Source organism: Chiroxiphia lanceolata, chromosome 20 (genome assembly GCF_009829145.1).
Source record: "Chiroxiphia lanceolata isolate bChiLan1 chromosome 20, bChiLan1.pri, whole genome shotgun sequence".
Classification (NCBI taxonomy): Eukaryota; Metazoa; Chordata; class Aves; order Passeriformes; family Pipridae; genus Chiroxiphia; species Chiroxiphia lanceolata.
In genome coordinates this window covers 2,664,074-2,672,281 of record NC_045656.1, presented here as the reverse complement: position 1 = coordinate 2,672,281, position 8,208 = coordinate 2,664,074, and positions in this window count along the sequence as shown.

The following is an 8,208-nucleotide window of genomic DNA, read 5'->3' as shown; positions in this document are numbered from 1 at the left end:
GCCTTTCCTCATGACGTAGTGTCCTGTGCCTCTCTCCCCCCTCTCCCTCTCCTTTTCCCCTCCCTCCTTACTCCCCCTCCCCTTCCCCTCGCATCCTTGGAAGCAACAATTAAGCAGCTCTGGGATAAAACACACAGCCCGCGGGAGCACGGGGGCATTGCTTCAAGAGATGGCAAGGCAGGCAGCTGCACCCCTCCTTCCCGGAGTCCTCCTCCTCCTCTTCTCCATCCTCCCGGCTACTCAGCAAGGAGGTAAGGAACGAAAAGGCTCCTTCCCTTACCCCGGCCAGCGCTTCACCCCGGTCCTCCGGGGACCCTCCCCGAGCCCCCCGGGCAGCTCCACGCCTGCCCCGGCTGCGTGGCCGCGAGGAGGGACTGTCACCCACCCTGCCCTGCCTTGGGGACATTCCCGAGGGTGGGTGGGTGGGTGGGCAGCCTCCCTCGCTGTCACCTCCGCGGAGGGCTCTTGGCTCCCCAAAGCGGCGGGTGGCTCGTGCCATTCCCGGGTGGGATGGGATGTCACCGAGGGTAGTGACACGGGGCAGTCCCAGAACGACGCTGCTGCGCCAAACACTTGTCGGGGGGAGGCTCCGAAGTGCTGCCTCCTGGCGAGAGGCTTGGGGACATGAGAGACTTGGGGACATGAGAGACTTGGGGACACGAGAGGCTTGGGGACACAAGAGGCTTGGGGACACGAGAAGCTTGGGGACATGAGACTTAGGGATACGAGGCTTGGGAATATGAGAGGTTTGGAAACACGGGAAGCTCAGGAACATGCAGGCAGGGCAGCGCGGGGTGGTGGCCACCAGACTCCCACGGGGCTGGTAAGGGCGAGGCGGGGGGGAGCTGGCACCGGTCGCCCCCCGGCGCGGTGGCAAGGTGAGCTGGAGGGGCAGCGGGTGGCAGCGTCCCGCGGCCGATGTGTGCGAGCTGCCGCGCAGTGTGTGGCCGGGACAGCCCGCGGGGCTGGTGCAGCCGCGGAGCAGCTCGACCCACCCGAATCTCAGCCCGGGGGTGCCCGGGTGGCCCCCGCACCGCCCTCCCTGCACTGGTGTCGCCAGCGCCGGGTCCAGCCACCAGCGTGACGCGGGTCCCAAGGGCTGTGTGACACCCCAGGGCTGTGTGACCCCTCAGCCCACGCACAGGCGGGCGGGCCGGGGAGGTGACAGCCCGCGCAGCAGGTGACACAGCCGGGGCCAGCGCAGCAGGTGCCTGCCCGGGGCCGGCTCGTGTGCCGGGGTCGGGTGTGAGCTCCCACCGAGGCGGGGAGAGCAGCTGAGCACAGACTGAGAGCCCAGTGACACGGCCGAACCGGGTGAGGTGGGGACAGCACCTCTGGAGTGCGGGGACAGCACCGCCGGGGTGGGACAGTCACCTCTGCAGAGTCCGGGGTGTGCCACGGAGAGCGTGTGACGGGCAGAGCCACCATCGGGGGTGGGGTGGGTGCCAGAGCTTCTCAGACAGAGAGGATTGAGGGCCGGAGGAGGGGAGGGGCCAGGATCCCCTGGGCAGTGCCAGGGCTGTGCGGGCACCAAGGCATCCCGACTGCCTGTGCCCTGCAGCTCCCTGCTCTGCCCTGGTGTGGGGAGCTCCCAGGACCCCATCCATGAGCTGTTCCCCCCTGGCTGTGCAGGCAGTGGGACCACAGAGCTGGGCAGCTCCTGTAAAGCCAAGCTGCTGTCGGTGCCCGATCCTGGTCAAGGTGCTGGATGGGATGTGCCCAGTCCTGGCCACTCTCCATGTCCAGCAGTGATGCTCCGTGCTGCCTCGCTGAGCCGTGGTGGCTTCGGTCCCCAGTTCTCCAACAATGTCCAACTGGGACATTCCCTGGAGGACTTTGAACCCCCGGGAGACCCTGCAGCAGTTCCTGAGCAGTTTGGGAATGTTGGCCTGACCCCAGGCCCCCGCTCAGTCTCCAGGGGTGTTTCCTGGTTTGGGAAGCAGCTCACTGAGGAGGTGGCCCTGGCTGGTGCGACCCTGGAGAATGCTCCCCCATGGAGGACTGGGCAGTGTCTCTGCAGCCTGGTGTGCTCGGCCAGCCCTTGAGGACAGAGCTGGGACAGAGGCACAGCTGGTGGCACGGTGTGGGGGATGCCAGGGTGCTGTGGGGGCACCTGGAGGGGGCTCAGGGCAGTGTCCTCCAGCACCTCTGCCAGTGCAGCTCCAAACCAGCCTGGCAGAAAAGGGACCCCTGAGACATCCCAGAATCGAGGGGGAGAAGGGAGGACCCTCCTTCACATACAGACTGTCCCCTCAGAGCAGTGCCAAGGGGCTGAGATGGCAGCACTCAGGAAGCCCCCAGGAATGGGTCAGGATCAGGCCCTGGGGCTCTGTCCCCTGGGGAGCAGAGCTGTGCTGGGCACCGTGGGCACCTGCAAGGTTGGGCACAAGTGGTGTGGGGAAGCTGCTGTGCCTTCCCCTAAAGGTGCCAAGTGCAGTGTGTCCCAGTGTTTGGAGTGGGCACCCATTCCTCAGGACCTTCATCCATCCCTCAGGGCTTCCATCCATTCCTCAAGGCCTCCATCCATTCCTCAGGGCTTCCATCCCCCCCTCAGGGCTTCCATTCACCCCTCAGGGCTTCCATTAACCCCTCGGGGCTTCCATCCACCCCTCAGGGCTTCCCCTGCCAAGCACAGGGGATCCCCTGGCAGTGACATCCACAGGAGGGACAAGAGGGACCCCAGGGAGGTCCCAGCCCTGCAGGTTTTGGGATCTCTGGGGGTGCAGAGAGGTGGGTGCTGGGTGTGCTGGCACTGTGGGGACCCTGTGAGGGCACCCGGAATCCTCAGGGACACCAGTAGTACCAGTGGTGGGGTTGGGATGGCATCTCCCCTTCCCAGCTGGACACTGGCCTGCTGGGGCTGCTTCCTCCCAGCTCTGAGGGTGTAGCTCATCTGCCAGCGCTCAGAGATGAAAGCTGGAGCTTCAGGGGGGCTGGAGAGGAGCCAGGTTCCTGCCAGCAGCCCCCCCTGCTCCCCCCGAGCTGCTCCCAGCGCGCTCGGGATGGGACGCAACACGGCTTCAAAGTCGCTTGGAGACTGAATGTTTCCATAACTTTCTCCCAAGAAAAAGAAAACAGCGGAACGAGGGACGAGGGGAAATGGTGGTGGTTACTCAGTGAGGCTCCTCCGGGAGCGGGTGCCCATGGGCACAGGGAGGGCGGCGAGGGACCAGGTTTGGCTGCCCGGTGAGGGTGTGAGCTCCTGTCCTGTGGTGGGTTCTCCAGCCTGGTCTCAGTCTCAAAAGCTCTGTGGAACAGAGAAATCATGTGGATTTCTGGCTTGTGAAGTGAGCTGTGAGCAGTGGGGACAGGTAGGAATGGTGCAGCTGATCCCACCGGGATCGGAAGCAGCACCGGCAGCAGAACAGTGTGGGCACCACAAACGGTGACCTCTGGGATGGAACTGGGGGAGAAAAAGGCCACTTTCTATAAACAAGGAGGCTCCACACCAGATCCTGAGCACCTCCATGGGTCAAACCCCACCACAGCTGGGGTTGCAAGTGTGGGTGTGAATCCTCCTGCCTTGGGATGGAGAAGACATCCCTGGGGTGGGTACTGGGATCCTGGGGGTCAGCACCATGCTCTGCGGGTTTACAGCCAGCCTGGCCCAGGAGACAAGCTGGGAGAATGGGAAACCCCCCCTTGGTCGGTCCTGGCAGGCTTGGGGCAGGGGTAGAGGCAGTCCAGAGCTCCTTCAGTGCTGGGAGGCTGGGAACTCAGTTTTCCCTTCCCCATGTGCCAAGGGAAGGGATGGAAAGGACAAAAGGGGGCACAGAGACCCCAAACTGGGCTGGGGGCTGCTGGCCCTGAGGCTGGGGAAGGACAGAGACACAGATGGCTGTGGTCACAGTGTAGCAGGGCTGTTGCCAACACTCAGTGAGATGGTGCTGCCCACGGGAGGGACTGGTGGTGCTGAGGGGGATTTGTAAAACCAAATGGGTTGCAGAGACCCCTCAGCAGTGCCTGCACCAGGGAACAGCTCCCCAGCTGGGCCATGGATGAGCAACTTGTAAAAGAGCTCCCAGAGAAGGGCAGAAGTGGCCGTGTTTGGCAGCAGAGGGGTCAGGGAGGGCTCCTGAGTGGAAGGCTCAGCTCCCCAAAGGCATGCAGTGTCCCCCCCAGCCATCCTGGCTCTACCAGGCCTTGCTGACCCCCTCCACCTCCTGATCTGGGCACAGAGATGGCTGATGAACTGGCACAGCCTCTGAAAGCTGTCGAGGCACTGGGATGAGCACTGTGCCTTGGGCCTGGGGTGGTGTCCGGGAGATGCCCGGGGAGGGGGCAGTGACAGTGTCCCCACAGTGGGACCCTCCTGCCAGGATCTACCCAGAGGGTGACGATGATGAAGGGCTGAGCGTGGCACCTGTGGCTGTGGGCAGGTGCCATCTGGACCTTTCTGGGGTGCCCATGCACTTCAGGGGTGCTGGGAGCCATCCTGCCTTGTCCCAGCTCCCTGGGGGTGGCCGGCACAGGGGGACAGAGGTGACCCCCCAGCACCACCCCAGCCCCAGGGACCTGGCCTGGCTGTGGGGGCTGAGGCTGGGGAGCATCAGGGGGGCTGAGCAGCCCCTCCGTGGTGGGGGACAGTCTCTGGCTGTGGGCAGGGGGGTCCCTGGCAGGACCCTGGCCATCCCGCCGGCACTGGCTCCCAGTGGCAGTGCAGTGTCCCCTCCCAGCAGGGCGGGGCGGGGGGGGGGAGCACAGGCGTTGCGCGGACGCTCTGAGTTTGTTTGGAAACAAGTGAGAAGTCGGGTTTTTGTTTATCCAAGCTGGGGGCGGGCGAGGGGGTGGGGAATGTGCCGGGAAAAGGAGCTGCTCCGTAACCCCCGGCCGGCTGCCAGGCCGGGCTGTGCCGTGCCGGAGCGGGGAGCCGGCGGCTGGAGCGATGGCTGAGCCCGTGTCCCCTCCGTTCCAAGGGACACCAGCTGCCACAGGGCCCTCGGCCCTGGCAGGACCTTGGGAGGGGTTATTCGTGGGCACAGGGTTGAGCCCCACCCTACGGGGAGCACGTGGGGGCTGTGTGACAGGTCCTGGCACGGGAACCCCCCTGCATGTGCATCCCCATGGATGTGTGTCCCAGCATCCCCCGTGCTTGCACAGCCTGACACCCCTATGTGTGTCCTGGCATCCCAGTGCATCCCAGTGCATCTCTGCGGTAGGACTGGGGGTCCATCCCAGGTGCCCGGGGTGGTGAGCCGGGCACGAGGAACACCCTCATCCCTGCCACTGGTGGGGCAGAGCAGGGGGCTGTGGGGCACAACGAGGGGGGACCCCCCAGAGTTTGCCCCACATCTGAGCTGGAGATGCCCAGCGTGATGTGCCCCCCACCGTGGTGTGCCAGCCCTGCCACCTGCCCGTCCCCCTCGGGCACTGGCTCCACCCTGCCCAGCCCCTCGGTGGGGTTGTCAGGGCTGTGTCACTCTGGGCACTCGGCTCCTGGGGGTGCTGGTTCCCCCCAGGCCTGGCCAGGCTGCAGGTCCCCAGGTCCCAGCCATGCCACCACAGGGGCCCCAGTGCCCACCACCCCGAACTCCAGCCCCTCTGCCCAGTGCAGGCAGGAGGTTTGGTTGGGGCTTGGCACAGGGGTGCTGGCCATGGCAGCCCCCCCCCACTCCTCCTGGTAGCCCCCTGTCCTGCAAATCCCACTGCAGACCCCACAGCAACCCCTCCCCTGGTGCCAGAAGGAAACATCCCCCTGCTTTGCAGCCCTCTTGTGCCCCCAACCCACCTGCCATCCCCCAACCCATCCATGGCCCTGGTGGAGCTGGGGGCACCACTCAGAGGGTGGCTGCCTGGTGGTCTGCAGCAGACACACCTCTGCCAGGGTCTAAAGCAGCCAAAAACCTTGCTGTGACCTCTGAGCATGAGCTGAGATGCCCTGGAAGGTGATGGGACCTGGGGAGTGACCTCAGTGTCACACAGGCAGGCAGAGGGACACAGGGGGGTCTGATGGGTCTCAGCAAGGTCCCCCCAGTCTGTCACCCCGGTCCCACTGGCCTGAGCTGGCTCTTCCCACTGGCATCTCAGCAGGGCACGGGGCAGCCCCGGCCAGGGGGTTTGGCTGGGACCAGCATGGGCTGCAGGGCTGAACTGGGACAGCCCCACCCCTGCCGTGCCTGAACCTGTCCCCTCAGAGCCATGAGAAGCTGGAGGTGATGGAAGTGGTGCTGGCTGTGGTACAGGACAGGATTTGGGAAGCAAAGCTGGACAGCAGCCAGCCCCATGTCCCTCCTTCCCGTGCAGGGCCAAGTCCTGCTGACAACTCTGCTGAGGTGCCACCCCTGGCTCCCAGCTGGGGCACCTCCCAGTGCTGTCACCACTGTCACACCGGGGAACTGAGGGGTGCAAGGAAAGGGACCTGCCCTTGAGCTCCACATCCCACCCTTCCCTAGGGAGCAGCACGGATCCCAGGAGGTGCCACACACATTCCTCCTCCCCCTGCCTTGGACCCCTGTGGGGATTTTAACGAGGGTCTCTTCTCTTGCAGGGGTCCCTGGTGCTATCCCGGGAGTGGGAGTCCCAGGAGCAGGCTTTTTCCCAGGTAAAGGGGTCCAGGCAGCGCTGGGAGGGGCTTGCAGGGATGGGCAGGTGCCTGAGGGGGTCCCTGGATGCCTCTGAGACATCGTGGAAGGCTGAGAACCTGCCAGCTGGGGTCAGGGCATGTATGGTCACCCTGTCTGGCTGCTTAGCCCAGGGTGGCTGTCCCAGCACCAGCCCCACGGTGGGGACAGGACTGGGTGGCAGTGCCAGACTTACCCCAGGGCTGGCACCTACACCCTGCCCAGACTGGGAGCATCCCAGGGGGGATGCCCCACGCCCTTGCACCCTTGTGACCCTCCTGCCTCCCCATGGCCCCCCGGGAGGCTCGGAGGGGTGGATGGGTGCTGACAGGGTGGGTGCTCAGGCTGTGCCGTTGCTCGCAGGTGCTGGAGTTGGAGGTTTGGGAGCAGGTGAGTGCTGGGATGGGAGGGGGGCAACACCCCCGGCAGAGCTGCCTTGGGGTGGGCAGGGGGGTCTGCCACGAGGCTGGCCCTGTCCCACAGGGTGTCCCCCCCCGGGGGATGCCCGGAGGAAGGATGGCTCTGAGCCCTCTCCGCTCACTCTCCCGTAGGACTCGGGGTTGGAGCAAAACCTGCCAAACCAGGTAAGAAGCCTTTCCATGGCTCTCTCCATCTCCTGCCATGCCAGTGGCCGGGATATTTCCCAACCTCTGTTGCCCTCATGTTTCTCCTACGTGGCCAAGGGGACCCCTCACCCCGGGCACCCCCATGGCCAAGACACGCAGCATCCCTGCCCTGCCACAGCCTCCAGGAGCCTTCCTCCCTCACCCCCCGCTTCAATGCTCTGCCCCCTCTCCTTCAGCCCCCCCGCCCACCCTCTGGGGCGCTTGCTGCCTGTAGAGCTGTGCCAAAGCACCTGGGGGAGCTGCAGAGCCGGTGTCCCGTGGGAAGCTGGCAGCGCCTCCGCTCACCTGCCATCGTGGCTGAGCAGCTTTTGCTGGGGCTCCTGCAGCCACGCTGGGGTTGGCCTGGCCTAGAAATGAGAGGGGTGAGGGGACATCACTGGGAGAGGGGTGAGATGCTGGCAGGAGGATACACAGCCTGAGGGAAACAGGGGAGAGGTGCTGGGGCAGGAGGGACTGAATGTGCAGGGAGCAGATCTGATGCCAAGCAAGATCATGGAATTATACAATGGCCTGGGTTGGAAGGGACTGTAAAGATCATTTCGTTCCACCCCCTGCCATGGGCAGAGACACCTTCCATTAGTCCAGGTTACTCCAAGCCCCGTCCAACCTGGCCCTGGACACTTCCAGGGCTGGGACAGCCACAGCTTCTCTGGGCAACCTGTGCCAGAGCCTCCCCACCCCCTGATGTCTTTCTGACATCCAGTCTAAATTTCTCTTGGTTTAAAACCGTTCCCCCTTGTCCCACCGCTATCTGCCCAGTGCCTGTCGTCACCCACGGAGAGATTCTGCTTTAGGCAGGCACGGGGGTCTCCCCTCCCTGCCCACCCCGAGGGTACCCGCTGTGCCCGGGGCAGGGTCACCCCACCCCCCCGGCCCCTCGACCCGGCCCGTCTGCGCGGCGGGAGCGCCAGCCCGAGGCGGGGGCCGGCAACCTCCGTTTACTCAGATTTCAGCTCGTGGAAAGAAAAACAAGGCCCTTTATTTCGGCGTAATTAAAACCAAACGCGGGGCGGCCGCGAGGG